The 27,015-nt window shown below is 43.2% G+C and overlaps 2 long non-coding RNA genes across 2 annotated transcripts in view; one reads left to right on the top strand and one right to left on the bottom strand.

The window, feature by feature from the left end:
- LOC139039931 (uncharacterized) overlaps positions 1-6,228 on the top strand; it is a 30,277-nt gene extending 24,049 nt beyond the window's left edge. Inside the window, exon 2 of the long non-coding RNA XR_011493375.1 lies at positions 1,175-6,228. This is a non-coding gene — a long non-coding RNA (uncharacterized lncRNA). The remainder of the gene's footprint in view (positions 1-1,174) is intronic.
- Positions 5,593-26,849, bottom strand: LOC106842044 (uncharacterized). The gene is made up of 3 exons (XR_011493334.1): positions 26,710-26,849; positions 18,701-18,877; positions 5,593-7,471 (listed from the first exon to the last, which is right to left on the bottom strand). It is a non-coding gene; the product is annotated as an uncharacterized lncRNA (long non-coding RNA).
- Positions 26,850-27,015: the final 166 nt, after the last annotated feature.

Here is a 27,015-nt window from a genome sequence, read left to right as displayed (position 1 = left end):
GGGGCTGGCACACCCACTTGTCCCGCTGGTGATGAGGACCCCATCATCAGTAGTAGGTGGAGACAGCTCCCGGTGCAAGACAGTAGTCTAACGGGTTAAATTTTCTGCAGTGGTGCACTGGGATGTTTAACAGGGGAAGAGACGTGATGCAACATAGCTGATGTGATAGATGAGCTGTTTAAGAGAGAAATACAGCCTAAGAACGATTAACAAGCAGGTGAAGGCCCCCTTGGTAGCACACAAAGACGCTCTCATTTCCTGCAGCAGGAAGGAAGACGAAGCTGAGGATGGGGCCCAGACTTAATTGTCAGAGGAGCCGAGCCCCAAAGAGGGTCAGATGCCAACCAAGGCAGGTCTGTAATGCCCGAGTCAGGGCCCTTATAGGAAAGAATATGACCAGGACTCACAGAATGAGGACAACAGGGTCATTGTTCCTCCAAATATGTTTTTCTAATTTGTTTGAGATAAAATTCACCATCGTAATGACTTTAAAGTCTGCAGCTTTTAGTATATTTAGTATAGTATGTTTTTAGTATATTCCAAATGTTGTGCAACCATCACCACTGCCTAATTCCGGAACATTGCCAACATCCTCAAAAGAAACCACATACTTCCCAGTTCCCTCTTCTTCTCATGCCCTGGAAACCACCGACTCTACTTTCCATCTCTATAAATCTGCCTATTCCGGATATTGCATGTGAATGGAATCTTACAAAATGTAGTGTTTTGTGCTTGGCTTCTGACACGTAGCATAATGTTTTATAGGTCTATGCATGTTGTAGCACGTGTCAGTCACTAAGATTTACACCTATGGTTCCTTCTAACAATTTTACAGTTTTAGCTCTAATATTTAGGTGTCTAATTCATTTTAGGTTAATTTTTTTGTATATGGTATGAAGTAAAAATCCAAATTTATTCTTTTGCATGTGGATATTCAGTTGTTCCAGAACCATTTGGTGAAACACTGTTCCTTTCTCCATTGAATGGTCTTGGCACCTTGAGAAAATTCAATTGACCATAGATGTATGGGCTAACTTCTGGACTTTCGATTCTATTCCACTGGTTTATACATTTATTTCTACGCCAGTACCATGCTGCTTTGAAAACTGTAACTTTGTAGTATGTTTTGAAACTAGGAAGTTTGAGTCCTCCTACATTGTTTGTTTTTTTCCAGATCCTTTTGGCTATCTGGGGTCTCTTGCATTTCCATATGAATTTCATGATCATCTTGTCCATTTCTGCAAAGACAACATTGGAATTTTGAAAAGGATTGAATGGAATCTGTGGATCAATTTGGGGAATATTGCCATCTTAACAATATCCAGTCTTCGAATCCGTGAAAAGAGAAGACTTTCCACTTATTTAGGTCTCCTTTAATATCTTTCCATAATATTTTGCAGTCTTGAATGCACAAGTCTTGCCCTTCCTTGATTAAATTTCTTCCTAAGTATTTCATTTGTTTTGCTGCTGATGTAAATGGAATTGTTTTTCTAACTTCATTTTTGGATTGTTCATTGTTAGTGTACAGAAATACCATTGACAATTGCATATTGATCTTGTAGCCTACAACTTTTCTGAGCTCGTTTATTAGCTCTTATTTATTTTTTTATTTACATCTGCTTGTAATTGTTTCTGACAAATGCTCCCAGATAGTGGTTTTAGCTCTGGGGGAATTCCAAGTCAGGCAACACAGGGGCAAGCCTTTTGAGTTGGTCTTCCAGGGATCCACCAGACCAATCAAAACAAATAATTACAATTCCTTGTGAATGAAGTCTGTTCTGTTCCCTCTGGACTGGCACCAGCAAAACAGGATGGGGTCTGCTAGGCTATCACTGAGCTGGGGCACAATGGATGGGATTTGGATAAGTTAAAAAGCCACAAAACTTGCTTTTTTGAATCTCCGTAAGAAAATTACGGAGATTCAACTGTTTTTCTTCAATAAGTGTTCCCCTGGTTACCGCAAGCTTTTGGTTAGTTTCCAGAGTTCTGAGAAATTGGCTCTGATAGTTTTTGCCAGTTTCTCTCATTGTTTTCATGGATGGATGGCGTTTCAGAGGTTTTTGCTCCACTGTTTTTGCAGATGTCAAGCTCCCCCACGTCTTGAATCTGGATTCCTCTGAATTCCTCTGAGCCTACAGAAGTAGCTCACCCCTTCCTCTTACTTGTAAACAATGCCTCACAAGACAACTGGTGGCCTCTTGGGATCCGCACCCATCTTCCCTCCCATCACCAGGCCTATAGCCAAGGTTAAGTTGCAACCCAACCCAGCCAGGGATGCACTGATCTTGGTAAGGGAGGAAAGGCATTACCCCAAAGGAGCATTGTATAAGTAGGAGCAGGAAGAGGACACACAGGACTGGATTCTGAGGGTGCTATTTTGGACAAACAGGCCAAAACATAAGGTTGGATAAGGGAGAGTTTGGAGGAGCCATTATTTTGACCTGAAACTCATCTATTGAAAAGTGGTTGGGTCCCCAGGAGGAAGGATTCTGCAACCTCACAGCAAACATACATGATAATGATTATCCCCAGTCCTCCCCCAAAGAGACTGGTGGTCATCCCTTAAGCTACCCAATTAAAGTGACCACCTGTCTTATCAGGACTCCTGGAATAGCATCCTAATTAATTATTTTTCCTCCTTCCGTTATTGACCCTCTCCAATCTATTCAGGACACAGAAGCTACTGTTGTCTTTTCCAAATGAAAATTGGATCTTCTTATGCCCCCAGTTAAAAGCATTTGATGGTTTTCCATTGCTCTTCAAGAAAACACCAAAATCCTTAACGTGGGCTACAAAGCCTTGCATGGTCCCTGTAGCCCCTGCCTGCCTCTTCAGTCTCATCCTGAACCATGAATGCTCCCCACACTTTAGAGTCCACCCTCACCGGCTTCTTTCAGCTCCTTCCCAGCCCATGAACCTTCCTGCTGGAGACTCATTGCACCGGCTTCCCCTCCACATGGAGCATTCTCCTCTCTGCTCATCCCACTGTCTCAGTTCTCGGCTCAAATGGCATTTCCTTCCGGATCCTTTCCCACCCCATCTGCTTGGGTCAGTTTCACTGTTACACCTGTAGAAAGATGAGTTTTCCATCCGCCCTCCCTTCTTTCTGGAGCCTGGCACCTTGTAAGTTTAGAATAACAATAGGAGGGGCTTTTTGTAACTCCATGCCAGAAAGGAGATTGACAATCTTTGCACCCAGGGAGGTACAGGAGATGTGCCAGCAGGCTGACTCCACAGTGCTGGGAATCCCACTGGTTTCGACACATCCCACCTGGAGGTGGAGCCCCTGAAAGGGCCCTTTCCTTCTCTCATCTCAGCCTTGGGGTCTGAACTTGCCCCCTTCCCTCTTGCAGCAGAAGAGCCTCAAGGAGAATGAACAAATGTCAACCCGCGCAGAAGCCCACACACCAAAAGAGAGGAGACCTTGGGGAGGGGGAGAAAATGAAGTGATTTAATGATCTGAACGGCTGGGGGAAGGAGGGGGCAGGTTCCCCCAAATCCAGAATTAAGGCATCCTTCTGAGAGTTGTCTGTGCGCTCCGGGCAAGTGCAGAGAGCAGTGCAGAGTGCAGAGAATCCAATCCTGAATTTCCAAAATGCTGTGATGGCGTGGCCTCTGGGCTAAAGTAGGGACGACTAAATCGTCTTCCCAACCACGTGGGCGCTGGACTGGCCCTCCTCCCGCCGCACTCCCATATCTTCCAGGCAGTCACACACACCTTGGCCCTTCTCCAGGTGGATGACGGGAGCAAAGAGTGCTGACGGGGACCGGCCAGCCGGAAGAATGCTTTTGTTACTGACCTTGACACCTTCCTTCCCAAATAAGAGGTTATGACGCAGCCTCGTGGCATTTTAGTCCTTTCTTCAGAGCTTACCTCAGTGTAATTTTTCACTTTTTTGCATGTGATCATTGTCTATTTCCCACTGGTCTGAGGTTCTCTGAGGGTAGAGGGCAACTGCTTTCTTTTTTTTCTTGTCATTCTGTCCTCGTGTCTACATATTAAGCTCTCAAAAAATATTTATTGTCTGATAACTAAAGGAATAATTTAATCTACTCTCTTACTCAGACATTGGCTATTATGGATAAAAATTTTGAATATAAGTGAATAAATACATTTAGCTAAAACTATTTCAAATTTATTTAATTTACATTTAAAGCTGGCTAAAAATGTAAAACATTTCGAATTATGAATAAGCCTCAGTTTGAATATGTAACTAGGATTTCTCAAGGAGTGAAACAAAAAAATTTTCAAAACTCTTAAGGATGTAAGTTTATATATTAAAAGTTTATATATTCATCATACGGCATATTTTATTTTCAAATGCGTGGTTTCATCTTATTTCATAAGTAGATGTTGAGCCCAGTCCAGTTTGGGATCTAGTCTGAACTGACTCTCCTTCTAATAGGGGAATTGAGCCCGTTCACGTTAAATAAAGTAAGAGTTGGGATGGTAGAATGCAATCAAAGATTGGCTGTCTTCAGTTTAAAGAAAAAGATAAAGATTTTGGAAGTTATAAGAGCCTGATTCTACCAGTATTTCCCATTGCTAAGGCCAATTACCTCCCAGTTCAGGCTGAGTTCTCAGCACCTTTGAAGTGAGTAATGGCTTTCAGCCCCAACAGCTGCCCTGCGAGAGACAATTCCCCTCCCTCTGTCTTTTCCCTCCCACCTCCAGACACTCAGACTTCATACTGTCATCCTGTTATCACAATGTGTGCTCAGGAAAGGACACCATCTGCCAGCATCCAGTGTGATCAGCTGATAAGCTCTATTTCTCTGAGATTTACATTTAAGGCATAGGAGGAATTATGAAATAAACACCTTTGCTTCCAAATAAAGCATTTTCAGGATCCAGTAAGAGATGTTTTTGAGATTAAACTACGGCTACAGCTTAGCATACTGATACTTTTTAACCAAACATTTATATTATGACTATTTCCAAATAATTAAATATTCTTTGAATACGAGATTCCAGATATAGATATTTTAATGGATGGCCTCCTTCTCCCAAATGGAGACTTAGTAAGAATCCATTTAGTTGACTCCAAAAATGGGAATCAAGTTTTATTTTCCCATAAACAAGATGCATAGCATCTGACTAGTGGAAATATGCCTTAGAGAACCCTTCACAGATGCCGTCCAGCTGGGGTGCTTATCAGAAAATGTTACAAGGAGGACAGACTTTCCCCCCAGGTCTTTAGGCAAGATGCAGCCACAGCACTTAGCACAGGGAATTCTGTTTGGTTATTAGTCAATAGAATGAAATTCCTGATCTCTATAATCAGCTGTTCACGCAAAACAGGGAAAGGTTTGAGCGTAGAATGAGATAAATCTTTCCCTTTGGCTATGTCCTCTGTCAAATTAGAGTCGGAACAAAATGTGTCGGCACTGTTTGGATGATCCAGATAATTGGCAACGCTGAAATTATGGGAAAAAACCTACTTTTGTGTTATCATTTTATACAACAATGAAATTGTCAAAAGGACAGCAGCTTTGTATAGGAAATAGAGAATAGGTTCATGCAATTGGAATGACCAGAGTGAGTGGAGAAACGTTCCAACAGAATTGTAGAAAAGACAAAGTCACAGAACATTTTTAAGACAGAAGCAAAGTCTTTTAATATTAAATGTATCCTAATGATCTTTAATGCTTTCTTTAGCATAGACTTGACTTGTGATTGTATTTTTTGTCTACAAGCACTATTAAATGTGGTTTAGAGACGTGCAAAATTCACACGTGTTGCTCTGTTTAGAACCACTCTGACTACCCATTAATGGCGTTATTTTATTTAACAATCAACCTCTGCCTTAGTAAGGTTTGATGTTGGTTTTAGCTTTTAAAATACTCTCTTTTCCCTCTCTGCTTCCTCCCTCCCTCTTTTCTATCTTTCCATGTAATTTAGGGGAAAAAAGTCCAGATAACTCATGCTTTCTTGGAAGGGAAACAACATGTGATAGAGAAGACGTCTATCAAACTCATGCCCTATCGGGGGAATAAAGTCCATCAGAAAGTGTGCTCAAATCTCATTATTGAGGCAACTTCCCGAAGGCACCCACCCTTGTTGGAGATGTAGAGAAACAAACTCCCACACCTCCTGCAAGAACTAGCACTGACTGTATTTAGAGCTTTCCTCGAATCTTTCTGCAAATGGATTCACCAAGGCACTGGAAAGGTCTATTCCATATCTGGAAAACTCCAGCTATTTGTATAAACCATAATTTTTTTTTTTAACAAATGGTCAAAGTGTACTTTCCTCTTATTTCTGTTTTTGTAATTAGCTCCATAAAGAAGTTAAGAAAGGAACTAGCAACATTCTCTTAACACTTCAAGAAAATCAGAGGAGAGAGGGACATAAAGAGAAGGAAAGAAAGAAAGTGAGGAGAAATGCCTGTTTTGGGGAATCTGATCAAAGTTCAGTGGTTAAAACAATTCCCTCCATGTGGCTTGGCTAAATACACTTGCAGATTTTACATTCTTCGTATCCTTCTGACTTTGGTCCTCATGAATTCTCCATCCTCCATTCTTTCAGCTGAATTTTCCCTTCCACTTGCATTTCTCACCTTTGGAGCCTCTTTGCAAAAGTTGCCCATGAATAAAAGGTCCACATTACCCACAAGGATATCAACTTATATTGTCTATACCCAGAAATATGGGAAAGTTCCTGGAGACAATATCTATGATAAGAATAAAGACTATACTCTGCTTTCTTCAAAACAGAGTAGAAGGATCGGGTTCAATTACAAACATATTTTAAGAAAATTTATAAAAAGATGGCCATCAAGATAAAAACATAATCAGAAAATCAAGTAAGAATTTTGTGGTATTTAATAGGCCATCAAATTCCAAGCCCAAGGAATTCCCCTTGATTAATCCTGAAACACAATATTTCCTAGAAAACTAGGAGTAGCGGAGGCCTTTCCAACCTTGCCTGCCTGCAGCTGTGTCTCTGAGAGTCAGCCTTGCTGAGCGGCCAACAGGCCATGTGCCCCGCCTGCATGACCACAGCTAACTGGACCAGATGTGGATGCCTGACGAAAGTTTTGCAGATACTCTTTTCTGTGAATATGAAATTAGAACTCAGGCCGATCAAGCTTTCCTTGAGTTCTTGGTCTGGTAGGCCTTATAGATGAGGTGGACACTTCTGCCATGTGGATAAAGTGAACTAAGCAGAGCTACAGAAAGTGAGAGAAGAGGGAGCAGACTCACGATAATCAGCAGAAACTCTACATCTCGCAGTAAGAGACAGAACGAGTAGATGCTTCGGTTGCTGATAGCTTTAGAGAGTCCAGTTCCAGGCTTTATAGCGTCCAGTTCAAGCCTTTACAGCATCCAGTTCCAGTCCTTACCGAGTCCAGTTCCAGGCTTTACAGCGTCCCGTTCCAATCTCGCCTGTGATCCCTTATGCTCCACGAGCTGCTCCTCTTTCTTCTGATAAAGTCTCGGTGCAGCTCCAGCTTATTTAAGTGCGTTTCTATTATTATAAACAAACCAAAAAAATCTATTACTTGGAACCAATAATCTCTGATTTGGTTTCTATTACTTTTCACCAATAATAATCTGCAATTTGTAGCCAACAGTTTTATTATGTGTACCTAATTTTAATTCCTTGCAACCAAACCACAACAGTAACAGCAAATCAAAAGAAAACCCCCAGCTGCTGTGATTAAGCTGGAAGGTCGCTGTGCTGGGACACTAAGAGGTCACAGGTTCAGCATTGCTACGGTCGGCAGAATTCTAAAGATATCCTCCCAGGCTTCCCATCCTCCAGCCATTCAACCAAACACTAATCTAGATACTGCTGTGAAAGGACCTTGCAGGTGCAGTTAAGGTTATAAGTCACCTGACTTTTAGCTAAGATTATCCTGCATTATCTGAGTGGGGCCAGTGTAATCACATGAGCCCTTTAAAAGCAGCAGAAGGCAGAAGTGGAAGGAAGAGAGCCCAAGCAGGAGAAGGATTCAGTGCACCATTTCTGGCTTTGAAGATGGAGTGGGCCACAAGCTAAGGAATGTGGGTGGCCTCCAGAAGCTGAGAACAATTCTAGACTGACAGCCAGCAAAGAAATGAGGACCACAGTACTACAATCCTACGGAACTGAATTTGGCCAACAACCCAAATGAGCCTAGATGTGGATTCTCCAGAGAAGAGTCCAGGCTTGGGGTCATGAGACCCAAAGGAGAGAACCCACTTGAGCCATCGACACTGTGACCTAATAAATGGGTCTTGTTTTAAGTCAATATCTTTGTGGTATTTATTACTGCAGTGATAGAAAACTAACGTAACTACCTTCTAGGGTACGTCCACACCATCTTGGGAATCCAATTCCATTCCCATGCCTGACACAGCCCTCTCTATCATCTGGTTCAAATCTCTTGCTTGTAAAGCAAACAAACAGAAAAAGAAAAGGAAAAACAACTTCAGATCAAGCATTCCAGTCCATCCCTGGGACTTCTTCATGTGAATACAGCCTGCGTGTGCGCATTAATGAGATTTTTTCAATCGATAAAGTAACTGATATCCTTAACTGAAGGTCAGGATCATCCTGCTTCTGGTAAATTCACCACATGGGGTTGGGAGTCTCCCATTATGGAATTCGTAATTAACCCTCCTCGCACGCAGATTGGCAATATCACAAAAACAACCTTTCTCAGGGTATTTTGGGAATTATATTCCCAGTGAGAGATGAGAAATGCAGACCTACATGGAACCGGAAAGGATATCAGGAGAAAACGATTTGTTGATTTTCGTGGGGCTGGAAAGGGAGAAAGAGGATACAAGTTCTTGTCCTGGTTTGGGCAAGACACTCCAGACGTTTGTTGTCTTCTCTGTCCTGGTTTTAGAGGATAAAGGGGGAAAAAGGACTCTTCTCTCATTTCCATATCAGAACATATTTTTCCAGGTGTAGTGTAGTGGGTCAAATGGTGGCCCCCCAAAAGATATGTCTATGCCCTAACCCCTGGAAGGTGTGAATGTGATCTTATTTAGAAAAAAGGTCTTTGGCAGATGTAATTAGGGTAAGGATCTCGAGGTATGATCATCCTGGATTATCTGGGTGGGCCCTAAATCCAAAGACAAGTGTCTTTATAAGTGACACACATAGGAGAGACACACAGGGAGAGGAGGAGAGGGCCATGTGAAGATGGAGGCAGAGAGAGAAGAGAAGGATGCAGCCACAGCCAAGAAACACCTGCAGCCCCCAGAAGATGGAAGAGGTAAGGAATGGATTCTCCATTAGAGACTCAGCAGGGAGCATGGCCTCACTGACACCTTGATTTTTGGATTTCTGGTCTCCAAAGCCATGAGAATAGATTTCTGTTGTTTTGAGTCACACATTTTGTGGTAATTTGTTATAGCAGCCACAAGAAACTGACACACACCGTAATAGGATTTGGGTCTTCTTTACATTTTAGCCTACACTCTCCACTCCTTCTTTTTCTCTGACTTTCGGTTCTGTTCGGGAGAAGGCTAAATGCTTTCTGATCTTTTAATTTGTACCTGTCCCTCAAAGCAGACTGATGCAAAAGTGAACAGCAAAATAACAAGAACTAATGACAGAATGAGAGAGCCGTCATCATTTTCAAATGCTAGCAGCCCGCTGAAAGACTCAGTTGACAATGGACTTGTGAGGGGGACACCTAAGAGTCAGTGACACTTGTTACACCACTTAGGAGTCATCCATTTCATCTTGCACATTGGAGGTCCCGTCCTTTTTGACAGAAGGAGATAAAAAGGGTGGAAGATCAGGGGTGGAGGAACGCCATGGTTGAATATTCTTCTGTGTTACTGTCCAAGGTTTCTAGAACAGGAAATAGAGATTAATAACTTTTCCTTTTGGTCAGGAAGATTCACCCTGAGCTAACATCCATTGCCAATCTTCCTTTCTTTTTTTTTTTGCTCAAGGAAGGTTAGCTCTGAGCCAACATCTGTGCCAGTTTTCCTCTATTTTGTAGGTAGGATGCTTCCACAGCATGGCCAATGAGTGGAGTAGGTCTGCTCCTGGGATCCGAACCTGCAAACCCGGGCCGCCAGAGCCGCTCTTTAGAAGACAGCTTGGTCTAGAACTGGGGAACTCAGGCCTCTGTCCCTGCTCAGCCACACAGCATCTCTAGACGTGACCTAGGGGTCTTGCTCAGTGGGAAGGAGGCTGGGAATGTAGCTAGTAATGTGCCAGGAAGAAGAGGAAAACACATACACTGGGGCTCACTAACAGTCTTATCAGTCATATTTCTCTTATTGCTCAAACCACAATGACTAAGCCACATCCTAGCCATGTGGGTAGACATTCCGTCTCAGACATAGGGAAAAGTTTTAAAAATCTGAAAGGAAGAGGTTCCTTAATAGCTACTGGCAAGCTGAGTTCATCCTGAGTGTTCTTTCTTTACGTGCAGAACTTTAAACACTCGGCCTTGGGGCCAGCCCTGAGAGATTAATAGCTTTATTTAAATAGGGAAGGACTAAAAATTATTCTGTAGTCATAAAATATTTAGAGATAGATGAGAAAGAAGTGCTTGTCTTTTGCAGAGGAGTCAATAGATAGTGTTAAGAGTTGCTACTCAAGAAATAGAAGCATAGGCTTATAGTTCCACGTTACCGTGGCAACTTCCAGGAGGACCGAAGATGGAAATCACTAGAAAATGGTCAGCTCTGGGAAGCGGCCCCAGGGATGTGGAAGGGTCATAGGAGAGATGCTGCTTTTGCAAATTCCCTTGTGTATCATTTAACAATTTATATATGCATGTATTATTTTAATTAAATGTTTTGAAATAAAATAATTCATGATAAAGCCCATTTTCGAGGCAGAAGTTCAGGGAGAGTGAAGGAGGACAGAGGTGGCAGTACAGTCACGGAGTCGGCCACTCTGCCTTCTCTCCCTGCTCTGGGTACAGGTGCCTGTCCCAAGAAAGAACAACTCGTAATGAGCTCAAGAGTTCATGGAAGGTTCCCAGGGTCATGGAGCCCCTGGTTGTACTTATGCCTGAGGGCCTGCATCTCATAAAGCCACCTTTGACAGCGCCTGGGTGCATCCGTGCCTGATCCGGGCTTGGACCACCAATCTGTAAAGATGGAGAATAACGGGGAATTGAAAGATTGATGAAAGCAGCACTGAAATCATCTGGGCTGCTTTTTATCCAGGAATAGCTATGCTGGTGATCTATAACTGCTCCTAATTTCACTCGAGAAGGTCCCACCAGCATCCATATCTGAGGCAAGCAGCATAGCATGTGGCCAGCATTCGTGGGCTTGCAAGATACCCAGAAAACTCTGGGTATTTTTGGTGTTGGGAAGGCTTTTAAGGTTCTTTAGAAAAAGAGTAGAAGCTAGAGGAGTCATTGCCATCCAGTTTTCTCTCCCTCTTTCCCACTTCCATTTAGAACTCATTTCAAAGATGGATTTGGGGAGGCAATTTTAATTCTTTGGGGGCTAGGCAGCTGTGCCTATCAAAGACAGAAATTAAGGAGCTTTTCACTAGGTACTGGAGAAACCTGGGCTCAGACATGCAAGGGCAATCTGTCATGCCACACTTTTGGGGATGGAAGTCCTATATTCTATATTCTTGACCATGTTGACGCCAGGCAGCAGCCATTTGCCATCTAGAGCAATAAAGAAGGGAGAAGGCAACTGTGACTGAGAAAGGGGTGGGTCATGCCCAGAGGAGAAATGTCATTGTAAGAAGTGTGACCTTTCTCCTCTTTCCTCCTTTCTTTTCTTTCTTTTTATTCTCCTCTTCATTCCTTCCTATCTCCTTCCCTTCTTTTCTTCTTTTGAGGACAGAGACCTAAGCAAGCTTAAATTCTAATGAAAAAGAAATTGGAGATACAAGCAAACATTTTCCAAAATTCTTACGACTGTCCAGATGGCTTTCTCATAGACCCAAGTAATTGCTGATCAAATGGCTCTGTCTGGATGGCCCTTGGGTACTTAAAGTTCAACATGCCTCAAATGGATTTTCCTCCTTCCTCCCAGTCTCTTCCTCCTTTTCGCCTTTTGAGTGGCACCCTCATCCTCTCTCCCAGTCACCCAAGTCAGATACCAGGGGGTCACCTTAGATTCCGCCTTCTCCCCGCTCCCCACCCACTGCCGTCCTACTCTCTCCTCAACGTCCCTCACACCATTCACTCTCTTTCAACCCCACTGTCACTTCCTAGTGGAGCTGCCCGTTTCTCCCCCCTGGATCCCCAAGATCAGCTCCTAAATGGTCACCTTACCTCTAGTCTCATATCCTTAAGACATCTTCCCTCAATTAAGCAACCTCCTCTTTCAAAGAAATTCTTTTCACTCTGAGTCCCAGCTGTAGGAACACTTTGCAGGCCTTCCAAACGTGACATGTGGCTTCCTTGCCTTTATCTTTGTCCATCATCCTCCTCAGTCTGGAATGCCCCTAACCCTATCGCTCAGACCCAACTCAAGGCGTCGTCTGACTCGCAGACAGACGCGACACCCGTCTCCTTTACCGCCCCAGTGTTCCAGCCTGGCACCTCCCATCGGATTCATACATCTCACTGCCTCTTCTACCCTAGAGAGGAAGCTCTTTCAAAGCAAGGAGAGCGTTGGATTAATCTCTGTGCCTCTAGCACCTGGCCCCATGGCAGGAACTCCATGACTGAATAAAGAAATGAATGAACGGCACTGAAGAAGACAGGGCTAAATGCAATTGTGTGGAACTGATCGCTCATCACACTTTTTGGGTGCAGTTCTCTACGCAGCCATAAAATCATATTTTCATCTGATCACTTGCCAGGCCACACTCCTCTCATTTACTCACAGGATACCGTCACAGACCTCATAAAACATACTGTGTTTCCCAAAGTATGCCACCAGGAAATGCCAGGCCTTTAAGATGTTTTGTGACAGAAGGATTGCAAGGTTTAAAAACAGTGTATTTCACCTTCCCCTCTTGGAAATAAAAAAAGCACCTTAAGGGCTCTGAGAAGATTTACTGGAAAAAAGTTTAATTTGGTTGCCAAGCCTTCCTAAACTTATTTGAACCTTTTTTTCCTTCAAGCCACACCTTGAAGTTTTGTTTTGTTTTGTTTCTGAGGAAGATTGGCCCTGAGCTAACATCTGTTGTCAATCTTCCTTTTTTTTTTTCCCTCCCCAAAGCCCCAGTACATAGTTGTATATCCTGGTTGTAGGTCTTTCTAGTTCTTCTGTGTGGAACACCACCACAGCATGGCCTGATGAGCAGTGTCTAGGTCTGCGCCCAGGATCCAAACCTGTGAACCCCGGGCCACTGAAGCAGAGAGCACAAACTTAACTACTCGGCCACGAGGCTGGCCTCTGCACCTTCAAGTTTTAAAATCTCTTCTAGCTGGCCTGGGATAGTCTTTCAATTTACTAACGCGGCGGGTTTACTCTGGTAACACGTCACGCTTGATTCCTATTTGATTGCTAAGCAGTGACTTTTGGTGCCATCTTCTGAAAACAAAATGTCATATGATAGTTTTTACAGTATCTGTTTTCCAAATAAGAAATGTATTTTGACTTGATGACGTGTTTTAGAAATTAATGATTTTTCCTCTATTGAGAAAAATTTATGCCTATCTAAAAGATTCCATTTATCTTACGAAGGTTACATTTTTTGGGGTAGAAAACTTTTTGTCCCACCTAACTGTTTGAGGTTAAATTAAATGAGATATATAAAAGTTATTATTTTGGGGGCTGGCCTGGTGGCATAGTGGTTAAGTTCACGTGCTTCACTTTGATGGCCTGGGGTTCGTGGGTTCAGATCCCAGGTGTGGCCCTATGCACTGCTCATCAAGCCATGCAGTGACCCACATACAAAAAAATAGAGGAAGACTAGCACAGATGTTAGCTTAGGGCCAATCTTCCTTACCAAAAAAAAAAAAAGTTATAATTTTGATTTATTAATTGAAATGTAAGAAGGTTAAGGTCAAGTCTTGCTTCCTGTGGGGCTTCACCTCAGGCTCCTTAAGGAAAGGGAAGTACTATTTTCCAACATGCTCTGAGAAGAGACAACATTATTTCCAACATGCTCTGGATGTGAGCTTCACATCTGAATAGTTCATATTCTCAAATTTGAGATTTCAGAGCTAGAAACTTAAGGTGTATCTATACATCTAACCTAGACCAAAATCCTCACTTCTTGTTTACAAGTTAAAAGGCCCTTCATCATTTAAATAATCCATCAGTCTAGTTGATTTCTACTTGTGAGCTTGTCTAGTGTTAAAGGATCTTTCCTTAATCTTGCAATCGTTTGGACTCTCCACAATATGAAGCAGAAAGGACAGAAGCGTGAGTAGGAAGCACGTCTCAGCTGTTCATTCATGCAGCGTCAGCAACCCCTGTTCATTAGCATCGCCTTTCTCGAAAGGATAATACGAACCTCACATCCTATTGCCAAGCTGGTATTTAAAAGCTCAATTTCACATTTTTCTTCAAGCCAAATTTCCTAAATATTGGGATTAATTAATACTATGAAGAAGCGGCTTGCCATCTGAAAAATCCTCCTTCGAATCATGATTTCCGGGGTATTTGCGTCATTTCACAAGTGAGTGAGGATTATGCTAATAGCCTCAAACATCATATCTGCCAAAAGTTGTTTGATGTTCTCTAATGGAGATTTCACGGTCGTAAAATATCCAAGTGGAAAGATCTTTATAAAAATGGATTTGCCTATCACCGTATCTGGCGTAGAAAACACACTCCATTGAACAAATGTCTGCCAACCACACAAACTGAGGATCTTTTAGATCGTGTCTATATAATATCTACAAGGTCAATAAGGCATAAATCCCCCGTTGCCCGCCAAGTTTCCTTTGTAAACTTGTTGTGTTGGCATCCCCAACTCATGACAGGCAGGTCAGAAGCGCATCAGAAAACGTCAGCGGAGCAATAATTAGCAACTGCGTCAGGCATCTGGGCCCATTTTGATAATGTGAGATCATGGCTTTCTCACTCTTGGAAGAACAGGAAAGAAATGGTTTCTGGAAAACACAGAGGACCTAATTTATTTTTCCCACTTGTGTATGGGGGAGGGTATTATTAGATCAAAGCATAAAAAAAATAGGAGAGGTTCAAGAAATATGAATATTCTAAACTGCTAATCAAATGAGTCATTGCGTTTCCCTTAAAATGATACAGAGAGCCGATGGATGGATTATTTGTAGCATATCTCATAAAGTGTCCGGCATTATGTTGGGAAATACAAGACAAATACAGAATGCAGTCTGGTTGTCAGTAAGAAGATTGAGAAGACAATAATAACCCGTACGACACAGTTAAAAAAAAGTCCCTCCTGATAAGTGATGTGTTATTGAGTGCAAAGTGGTGCGACATGGGCATAAAGATTTAAGAGTGAAGAGAAATCAGTTTAGGAAAGAGGGCTGGGGTGGGTGGGACTCAGTGTAACTTGAAGTGGAAAGAATTTCGAGAAAGAGTTAACATTGATTGAACCCTTGTTTCTGTGCAACACTATGCGAAGTGATCCACTTACAGTGTTTCATTTATTTCTCCCAATAATCCTGTGGGTTTAATACTGTGATTTATCCCCATTTTACTAACGAGGAAACTGAGGCTCAACGGGGGCAAGGGACACAGGTGGGATTCCGGAGCGACTTCCAGAAGTTGAAGTAGTTAAGTAGTGGCTTAACTGCTTCCAGAAGTGAGGCAACCACCTGGCGACAATAGCTGGCTATGTTGTCATAAAAAACACGGTGTAGATATGAATACCGATATAACTGTGTACATATGTATCAGATGTGGTGTAGGCAGAAGACAGGGATAAGAGAGAACATTTCAGATATGAGAGCAGGCCTAAGTTAAAAGTAGGAATTGGCAAGGGTTTGAGGGAGAGTTGATGAGGATACTTGAGTAACTGGAAAAGCGGGCTGAGCTTGAGAGGGGTTAGACAATAGGGGAACGGGTGACGGAAGAGCCCGTGGGCAGGAGAGCCTTGGCACATGACAAGAGAACTGGCTTCTCTGGACCTGAGATTCAAGTGTGTACTGGCTGGCCAAGTAGGTGACCACCATAATTTGTCTGTGCGCTTTGGGCTGTATTTGGGAGTCTGACACCTGCAGACCTGAGGGATAAACTGGAGATTTGAGGCTTGAAGGGAGGCCACCTCTGGTCCCCCCAATTCCCATTCAAGGAAAGAACAGAGGCCCGTAGTGAGTGGGAACTAGTGACGAGAATCTGCTCTTCCCGGGCACTCACAAGCCTCCCACGTGTACACGTTGCTGTTCTCATTCCACAGTTTCAAACGAGACGTCCCTCGGTTCATGCCTGTCCCTTCATCTGGTCCCTGTCCAGAGAAACCATGACCTGCTGTAGTTCTGGACCGCCGAGAATATCTTCAAGTAAGATTTTGACTCTATATTCTTTTCTCCGTGTGCTCTGACTTGAGAACTGAACCCGTGAACGAGATGCCATTCCACAGTACACAGGAGCCCCCACCCACCGTTGTCTCAGAGATTCCCGGAAGGTACAAGGAGAAGTGGAGAAAACTGTCAAAATGGCGTATGGGGTCCACATAAAGGACAGCCCCTGGGGCTTCCCAGAAATGCTTGAGTATGAGAACGCTGCGAGGGCTAGGACTTCCCGAGAGAGTGGAGGGCTCACTGTCAGCTGCAGAGATCCACACAGTCATCTTGAAGTGGCTGCCTTTGTGAGCACAAGCTGGTGATGTCCAGGAGAGCCAGGTTATCAATACAAACTGTTCTGCTGTGTCTTTAGATGTGTCTCAGGGTATGCACCCACAATCCTATACACCATGTGTGACTGTATTTATTAAGCAAAGACAGAAAGTCTTTTGCAGTAAGATCACGAATTAACATCAATATTAAAACAGTAAAAGAGTAGAAGAAGCACAAATACCTTTTTTAGGGGGGGATCACAGCCTTCCTAGAAGACTTTGGCTTGGAGAAATACGATCGATCACTCTATTAGTAAAAACTTTTTTTGCCCATCTAAAGATGAATGCTTATTTCAAAGCAGAAGAAATTCAAAGCTTGTGGCTTCAGTTTCCCTTGTCCTCTATGGTAAACCCAAGGTCATGCTCAAGACATGGAGCACACAGACAACCACCAAGTTACAAATGGGCAGGGCTCCCAGAGTACACTAGGAAACCGGGTCTCTGGAACACAGGAGCATTTCCCCATAGACACATTCCCCCAGAGAATCTCAGGCCAGCCTGTACCATTCTGTTTAGCCCCCTGAGTTCTGAAGCTGGTTCCAAGAGCCAGGGTGGCACTGTGAGGCTGAGAATGGAGGGCAGCCAGGGAGGTGGGGCTTGATTTGGAGCGCCGAACTGCCGTGCCCTTGAAAGGAAGAGCTCAGCGGCACGGTCATTTTTGGCACAAACTTTTCAGGCCTGGTTGTCATAGCAATATATCAGTACATTTTTTAAAATAACTTTTTATTTTGGAATGGTTTAAGACTCATAAAAAGTGGCAAAAATAGTCTAGAGAGTTTCTATGTACCCTCACCCAATTTTCCCAATAACCATAGCTTACATAATCATGGTATATCATCAAAACCAGGAAACTGATGTTGACATGACACTCTTACCTCAGGAAGAGCACTTACTCAGATTGGACCAGTGATCTTTTTTTTTCTTTTTTTGGTGAGGAAGATTGGCCCTGAGCAACAACTATTGCCAATCTTCCTCTTTTTGCTTGAGGAAGATATGCCCTAAGCTAATATCTGCATGAATCTTCCTCTGTTTTGTATGTGGGATGCCACCACAGCATGGCTGATGAGCAGTGTGTGGGTCCATGCCTGGGATTTGAACCCACAAACCCTGGGCCACCGCAGTGGAACATTCGAACTTAACCACTATGTCACTAGGCTGGCCCCAGTGATCCTTTCATTTCCTAAACAAATATAATGTTTTGGAGTGATTTGATCATTTTATTTTTCCAGTGTTACAAATGCTAAACATCTTTATTTTTACAACAGAATCTTCCATTCTTTATACAAAAAAATTTAGCTGACAATGTTGAGCGAAGACTGAGCAGGTTTTGCATCCCTACAAATTACTTTAATTTCGATATTAAAATGCAAAGATTTTCTTTTAAATTCCTAGAATACACTATATGTGTAGCCCAAAGAATAATCTAGGAAATGACAACTTTAAAAATTAATCAGAGTCAGCATTTCATAACCATGGGTGGGCCTGGCTCCCAGGACCCGGGTGCTATAAACTGAGTGATGTCGTGTAAGTTGAGTCACTTGGTCTCTTTGGTCCTTAATTACTTGATTGCAAGATAAGGAAATTAGACTACATGCCTTCTAAAATTTCTTTCAGTTAAAAAACAACCCAGCTTGGCCCGGTGGCACAGCGGTTAAGTTTGCACATTCTACTTTGGCGGCCTGGGGTTCGCTGGTTCTGATCCTGGGTGTGGACATGGCACCGCCTGGCAACCCATGCTGTGGTAGGCATCCACATATAAAGTAGAGGAAGATGGGCACGGATGTTAGCTCAGGGTCAGTCTTCCTCAGAAAAAAGAGGAGGATTGGCAGCAGATGTTAGCTCAGGGCTAATCCTCCTCAAAAAAAAAAAAAAAGAAAGAAAGAAAAAAATCACAAAAAAAAACCCTATGATAGCCACATGTCAAAAGTATTGCATAGAGGTCATTATAGAAAGTGGAAGATGGTTTTATTAAAAAGAAATAAACAAGACAAAAGCAAAAAACAAACCCTAGAGCTAAAGTAAAAATAAAAAATGTTTAGTACTCACCCAGAAGTGGTGGGAAAAGTACAAAAGAAGGTGTGAAGGCAGCATCACTGTTGAGGAATCTGGGGACCCTCACGTGGCCCTGAACAGCAGAAATGGTCTGAATTCCCCAAGAGCGGCTTCAACTTGGGTGGCCTTTGGACAGATGATGTTAAGCTTTCCAAGCCTCAGTTTCCCCATCTGTAAAAGGATGATAGTACCTTCTTAGCGTGGGTCTGAGGATTTAAAGAAATACGATATGGAATGTACACAGCAGAGTCCCGGGCATGGAGTCTCCTTCCATGAGTGTTAATAGAGCCCCTAAACGTCAGGTGTGAAGTGGGAATGAAAGAGAACCTGGGAAGGGATTTTGAATTAGATGATGTGAATGGGATGAGGGGTCTGCCCGCCCTTGATAGAGCATTTAGCTTAAGAGGGAGCCTCTGGCTTCTGAGGATACCTCTTGAGGAGATCACGTCATGTGCTTAGATGTGGTTGTCACACTTCACTTACTGAAGTGTTTGGTTGACCTGAGACAGGTGACTGGCTTTCTCCCATGATGTGGGAGAGACACCCACTATCTCAGTGGGCTCAGAGGCAGAAATGAGAAACACAGAGCACTCTAATCTGTTTTTAAGAAGAGTAAACATGTCCCATTCTGGATTCCAGAGTCTAAGACATCTTAATATGAAAATGAAGCAAAGATTTATTAACTTCTCCCCATCTTGCTGCTCATCCTAGGTCCTTATCTATAAGCATCTTCTCTTCTGCTTGGCCTTTTCTCTTAGCATTTATAGTGGTGTCTCGAACATAGCTTTCCAATTTCTGTTACTCAAGATAAATGGTAAAATCATCTAGATACAATTAATTCAATAAAAAGATACAAAAAAATTAAAACAGAAATATTTGTATATATTCCTCTCTAGCAGTCATATAGCACTGTTATTTATACCAAAATTTCCTAGGAGATATTCTTGTTTTCCTTATCATACTCCTTTGGGCCACACTTTAAAAAGGTTTTGTTTTGAATTTGTCAGATAGCTTTCTCCTTTTCTCTTATTCAACAATAGCTTTAAAATCTCGCAAAACTATTTCATCCCCCAGCATTCTACAACCTGCATTAGAAAACCTGTGTTAATATGCATGGACCAACTGCACTGACAATGACCTGGATTATGTAATTTATATGTTTTGTCTTTGTATTTGAAGGAAAAAAGAAATTGAACTCACTGCATTTTATAGCCAGGAAACGGTCTGACGATCTTAATTGTATTGTACTTTTAGAAAGAAATTATTTATTGGCCCAACCAGAACTAGAAATTACTCTTTGACTCTAATATAGATTGGGAAAATAGACATTTGTCATTTAAAAAGTACAAACAAAAATTAATTCCAAAAGGAAAGTAACCTACAAACCTTCCATGAGTGTTAATAGAGCCCCTAAACGTCAGGTGTGAAGTGGGAATGAAAGAGAACCTGGGAAGGGATTTTGAATTAGATGATGTGAATGGGATGAGGGGTCTGCCCGCCCTTGATAGAGCATTTAGCTTAAGAGGGAGCCTCTGGCTTCTGAGGATACCTCTACAAACAGAAAGCCTTTAACCCATGAAATCCGCTAAGCGCTCAAACCCCCTTGGTGTTACTTTGCTAACATGGACCACCGTTCAGGTATGTATAGACTGGAAATGCCATTCATTCTACAATACTTGTTGTGCACCTGCAGTGTTACAGCATCTCCCTGTGTCCAGGGTACCATAAAGAATTCTTATGGAGACACATGTATGTTATTTTACAAAAAACGGGATTGCATAGGACGCACTGTTAGAACTGGCCTTTGAATTGTTGTTCCCGGTCTGCAATCAGCTAAGTGCAGAAATGGGGAGTAAGCATTTAGAAACTTTTATACCAATCTGACATCACCAGGACATCCGAATTTGTGACTGGTGGACAGGTCCCTTGACCAGGATATAGAGCAGTTCCCATGTTGTTGAAATCACCTTGGGGTTGTATGTGTTGTGAGCTTCAAACTATTCACGCCAGGTAAGCCCGCATATTGGTTTGCAACAGATAGGAAACAGACAGACAGACAGACAGACAAGTAAACATGTCTGCTTCACCCCAGATGAGTTGGGAAGCATTGATATCGAAAGCAGTCTTTGTAACCTATTTCTTTCATAGAAATGTGTTCTGAGCATTGCTCCACTTCAATAACGATGTCTCTAGAACATAATTTTCAATGAATGTGCTATTCCTCAGTTTTTAAGTTCAATTAATGGAGAGGTGACTTAAATTACAATCTCCCCTGAGAATTTCTGCCATTTGAAGATCGCATTCATGTGATTTATGTACGATGGCACTGAGATTCAGACACAGTGGCTCTCCCTTGAATGCTCTGCCCAGGGCGGCCACTAACAACTGAAGGCACCTCACTAAATGACAATTTCATCCATAACGAGGTCCAATAGCAGAAACCTCTGGGCAATATTTTAGCAATTAATAGTGCAGTGGTCTCTTCATCGAGACGTTCAATCCCCAAAGTAAGAAATGTTCTAAGAGTTTTGGAGACCCATAAGGAGTATTATGGCAGTTTGGCACTTCCCAGGCTGCAGTGACCAATAGACGGATGATCAGTCTTTTCACTCATACTGTTCCCCCCTTGTCCCCTCAGACATTCCTAATCAATTGTGGTCTGTTTTTCACCTAACCTCCAAGTTCTCCTCAACACTGTGCTCTAGAAGGCTCCTGCCAAATGATAGGGATGGGACCTCAGAACAAACCCATTACCCATTCCTGGGCTAGACCATTTGTGATGAGAAGGTTTCCAGGAGTTGTCATGCACTTCACCTTGCACTTGCTACGAAGGCACAAAAACTACAAGTGCTGGGCGGGAACATGTTGAAGGACTTGCTCTTGTGTACGTTAGGAGAGTAAATACGAACCCTAGAAGTCTCTTAGGCTTAACTAAGTTTTCCCACCTTATCAAAATTCAACTCTCGAATATTTCAGTCCTATTTGGCCTTTTTTCATCATGGCTACCAGCTTCTCCAGAGATGACTTTAAGTCTAAGATCTTAGATGCTTCAAGGATAGACAGAGCATCTATTTCAAAAGGAAATAGTATCTGTAATATTTTCCCAAAAAATGCAAAATTTCCTCTGGGAAGTCCAAACTGTAATCAACTAGCAAGAGAATGCGTCAGAGAGAGATAATTATGAATATTGGCCAATCTAAATGAATGTCAGGGTCTAATTTTAGAGTCTAATGTTAGGGTCTAATTTTAGGCCATATAATAATGGAAGGGCTCTTGTAGTTTTTACTACATTCATATGCTAAGGTAAAAAATAGCTGCTCCTGCCAAATTAGGTAAGAATGAAAGTCTTTCCAACATTTTTACACATTTGCTAAAAAACAGAAAAGAAAATACAATTCTTAACTTTTTTCCTTAGGCCTGAGCACATAAATCAAATTCACTTGCCAAATTTTCAGTTGATTTTTTTAAAGTTTTAGTTCAACATTTATTGCAGTATTCCCAAACAAACTAATCCTTTTTGTGCTTTACAAAGAGTACAAATTTCATAATGACGTATTTTGGTGACTCAATATGTGGTGGATTTCCCCTAATATTCCATGATAGACGTATTCCCTGGTATATCCATTCCTGAGTGCAATAAAAAATAACTATGACATTTTAGATGAATAAACCTAAATAATTACCTTTTCAAAAAGAGTTGAAGTCAGTATGTTTTACAAAAGCTAAAGGTTGTGGGCCAATTGATTCTTATTGCTCCTATTCAACAAATACTTATTGACCCTTATGTCCAGATCAGAAGCATCCAACAGAACTTCCTGTGATGATGGAGATGTCCTTTAACTGCGTGGTCCAATATGTTAGCCACTAGCCACATGCGGCTATGGAGCACCTGAAATGTGGCTCATAAGGAACAGAATTTTTTCTTTTACTTAATTTTAATTAACTTAAATTTAAGCAGCCACATGTAGCTAATGGGTACCTTATTGGACAGTGCAGATATAGAATAGATATCAGTGTTTTAAGATAGAAAGATAAAGGCAATTTGGCTGTTCTCTCAAAATGCCTACAAAGTAATGGGAGAAATAAAATACATACTTAATTTTAATCAAAATCCCAGTCAGGGCTGGCTCCATGGCCTAATGGTTAAGTTTGGTGCACTCCACCTTGGTGGCCTGGGTTGGCAGGTTTGAATCCCAAGTGTGGACCTGCGCCACTCATCATCCATGCTGTGGCAGTGACCCACACACAAAATAGAGGAAGATTGGCATAGAAGTTAGTTCAGGGCTAATCATTCTCAAGCAAAAAAAAAAGAGGAAGATTGGCAATGGATGTTAGCTCAGGGTGAATCTTCCTCAGCAAAAAAAAAAATCCCAGTCAAATTTTGATGGAACTTAATAAAGTATAAAAATTTAAATGGAAGAAAAAAGCCCAAAAATAGGAGAGGAGAGAGAAGAGGTGGGATTTGGCCTACTAGATATTAAGACATTATAAAACTATCATAATGAATAGTGATTTATTGGCAGGAGAGCAGAACGACAAACCGAGAAACACAATCATGTAGAATTTCTTTTCAGCAGGACGCAAAAAGCAGAAGCTATAGAGAGAATCGTTAAATTTCACTACACCAGAATTTAAAGATTTTTAGTTACCAAGACAATATAAACAAAGTCAAAAGACAAATCATAGACTAAGAAGATAGAACATAGCTGACAAAGGAGCAGAATACACAAGTATATAAATAACTTCCCAAAAATTCAATAATAAAAAAATACGTAACAAAGAAAACAAAGGCAGAAGATGTGAAGAGGCGACTCGAAAAGATGAAACCTGAATGATGGATGAATCAACCTGTAAAATATGTTCTATCCGCCTACGTCAGGGATGCGTCAGGCAGAACGACGAGACTGGGTCTTACACACCCAGAGCATCCGCTAACGTGTTTGAGTCTAACAAGCCCAAATGCGGGCGTGGATGTGGACACTCTCATTTGTTGCTGGCGCGATGCAAATTGGGGCCACCCCTCTGAAAGCAGTTTGGCGAGGTCTGGCAAAGCTCAAAGTATGCACGCTCTGTGGTCCCGCTAGTCTATTTCCAGGCATTTACCATAATCAAGGCTTGGACAAGGGAACATGCACAAGAGATTCACTGCAGCGTTATTTCTAATTGTGAAAAATTAAAAATGAGAAGGGGACTGGATAAATTGGAGTGGGGCCATTCAATAGAATGATACACAGCAGAGTAAATGAGCTGGATCTGTATTTATCGAGGCTAATAGGTCTCGAAAACATAATGTGGAGTGAAAAAAAGAAGTGGCAGAAAAATACGTATAAAGTACGGTACGCTTTATGTAACTTTCAAAGCACTCCAAATACTATATATTGTTTGTGTGTGATCCTATGTATTAAAAGGATTAAAACACGAATGAAATGGATAATAACGTCATGATAGTTACACGTGGGCAGGAGAGGTCCTGTGCCTTGGGGGGCGCACTCCAGCTCTCTTGTGTCTGCTCTCCTCTCCCCAGGGCCAAGGTTTGTACTCATCTGAAGCCCATCCCCAGCCCCCTCTCCTGGGAAGTGGGACCCCAGGATCCCCTGACCGAGGTCCTGAGCCCTCTTCCTGGGCCGGTATGGACCTTTTTCCCAAGCCCACCCTCGGAAGAAAGAGCCTGGCAGCTGCTTCGAGAAGGAAGGGAGGGGATAGTGGACATGATCCGAAGGCGTGTGAAGGAGACTTCAGCTGTGTCTACGAGTGTTCGTTCTTGATAACCAGGCGTCTAAAACAAACATTGTAACATGACATTTGCTGATTCCGAGATTGGCTGGTATTTTTTCATTGCTCTCTTTATGAGCGGCTGACTTATATAGCACTTATCATGTTTCAAGGACCGTTCCGAGTGATTTGCATTAGAAACAAGAAGGTTCTGTTACTACTCAAGTTTACAGAAGAACACTAAATAACTTGCTGGAGGTCACTCACTAAAAGGAGCAGAAAGGGATCTGAACCTAGTAGGTCTGGCTCTGAAGTCCATGATCTTGGCAACTACTGATCTACCTGTCCATAGGCTTGGATCACATCACTAAAAAAAAAGGTAATTAAAGTTAAAATACCCTGACAACTACAATACAGAGAAGAATGTAGTGAAATTCCATAGGAAGGTTCTCACATGTGCCAGGAGCACAGACGAAGCTGACATTCCTTGGGAAGCAAGGCAGTGGCCATGGTGGGGAAGGCTTCGAGAAGGGAGTGCTGACATTCAGCCTGGGCCTTGCTGGGCCGTGGGCAGGGAAGGGCAGGAGGGAAATGCCAGGAAAAGGGAACTTCGTGTGTCCAGGCGTAGATGTAGGCCAGTCCAAGAAGGATTTGAGGATTAGCGAGCAGTAGTTACGTTTGGCTGTCACATGAGAGGACAACTTTGTGAGGGACGTAGGTGAGAATCTTCAAGGGAGGCTGAGAAATGAGGATTTAATTTGGAAAGTAAGGCAAGCCATGGGAGGTGGCACCTCTGAGCTGCACTGTGGGAAGACAATGGGGAGTGCAGGCTGGAACACAGGACAGCCGCCGCAGGTGAGGGTCTCCCAGGGGCACTGCGGTCCCCACAAGGATGGTGGAAGAGGAGTGGAGAGGAGGGGATAGCTGTGTGTGTGTGTGGGGGGGGGGGTGTGTGTCAAGCATCCATTCATTCTTCAAATATTTATTGAGCACCTAAGATGAACTGGGCACTGTTCTAGATGGTGGCAATATAGAAATGGACAAAACAGATCTTTCTGCCCTCAGGAAACTTGCATTCTAGTGGAGAGACACAGATAAAATGAATAAATAAGTAAAAATATAGTAAACAGGAATAAAAATATGCATCGTTACATGATGATAAGCACTTTGGAGACAGAAAAGCAGGGAAGGGAGCCAAGGAGGACAGGGTACGTGTCCACGTGTGTTGGATGGCAGGGTTGGATGGCAAGGGGGGACCGAGCAGAGGTGACATTTGAGTGCAGCCCTGAGGAGTGAGGGGCACGGAGATGATACCGAGATTCTGAGGCTAGGGTGAGGCCATAGTTAGACCAAAGGGGAGGGCAGGAGGGAGAGCTGAGTAGGAGGAGGACAGATGGAGTCTGGGGTCCTGGTGGCTGTTAAAAATATGGACCAGACCCTGGAGCCAGAGACATGTGCACACAGAAGTCATTGTGAACAAGGTGAGAGACGGGCTTTAAGAGCCAAGATTGAGGAAGGAGAGAACAACAAAAACGATCCTTCAGACAGTGTTTCATCTCACACAGCATCTGTAACCCTTAGAACAACCCTGCACCTCCCGTAGTATTAGGCAGCAACAGGTAAGAACAGTAACAACAGCTAACACATCAAAGGGCATACTATGCGTCAGGCACTTTTCTGGCACTTTATTATATTAATCCATTTGTCTCCCACCGACCCCAGGAGAGTACTAGCCTCATTTGACAGATGAGACGAACGGCTGGGCCAGTAAGTTGTTCAAGGTCACAAGCGGCTGAGGGATGAAGCCGGCTTGAATCGAGGCAGCCTGGCTCTGGAGTCCTTGTTCTGGAAGGAGGACACCTAAGTCTGTGCTCCATCAGCCACTTGGCCCTTCGAGAAAAGCCAGGTAAGGGTAGAACACGGCCGAACAACTGAGAGTGGGGGTCTGGGGAAAAGAACTGGAGAAATTCTCAGAAAACCCGTCTGGAGGTAGGAGGCCAGGCCAAGCCAGGGAGCGCGCTGTCAGCAGGGCGGGTGTTCAGCCTCCCAAAGGCTTCAGCCTGGGTGACCGGTAAGCTGGCGCGCACAAGGACAGGGCAGCCGAGCCGGGGACAGAGACGGGGAGGCGGTGACCTACACAGCTCTGAGGATCTTTGGGAGCGAGTAAAGAAAAAAACAACGATTCAAACGGACCAACAAGCACCTTTTCCGGGCAATTTCAGGCCAAGAGTAGCTCAGGCGGCCCTGGCTAAAGAAATCTGTATGGAGTCTGGCCTGAGGTCCCTTCTCACCTTGAACTTCCAGGACGCCGAGCAAGTCGCGTAACCGCTGTGGGTTGCCCAGCTGCCCTTTTGAAAGCATTGGACGATCTCTGAGATGTCGCCAAAACCGAATCCTTCGTGGCTCTAGCTCTGCCATGGGTCAAGGGCAACGTCAAGCACGGTTCGAGGACCTGACAGCGCGGGCCAGGGGTGCGCGGACCAGGCTCGGCACACCGAGGGGCTGAGGACTGGAAGGGGTCTCCGGGGCCCTCGGGACAGCGGAGAGACCAAGTCCGAGGAGCCCCGGGAGCATCTGGGTGGCCCTGGAACTTTCTG

The sequence above is a fragment of the Equus asinus genome, chromosome 1 (genome assembly GCF_041296235.1).
Source record: "Equus asinus isolate D_3611 breed Donkey chromosome 1, EquAss-T2T_v2, whole genome shotgun sequence".
In the NCBI taxonomy this organism is placed as follows: domain Eukaryota; kingdom Metazoa; phylum Chordata; class Mammalia; order Perissodactyla; family Equidae; genus Equus; species Equus asinus.
Note: the sequence above shows the minus strand (reverse complement) of the source record. Positions and strands in the feature narration are given on the sequence as shown.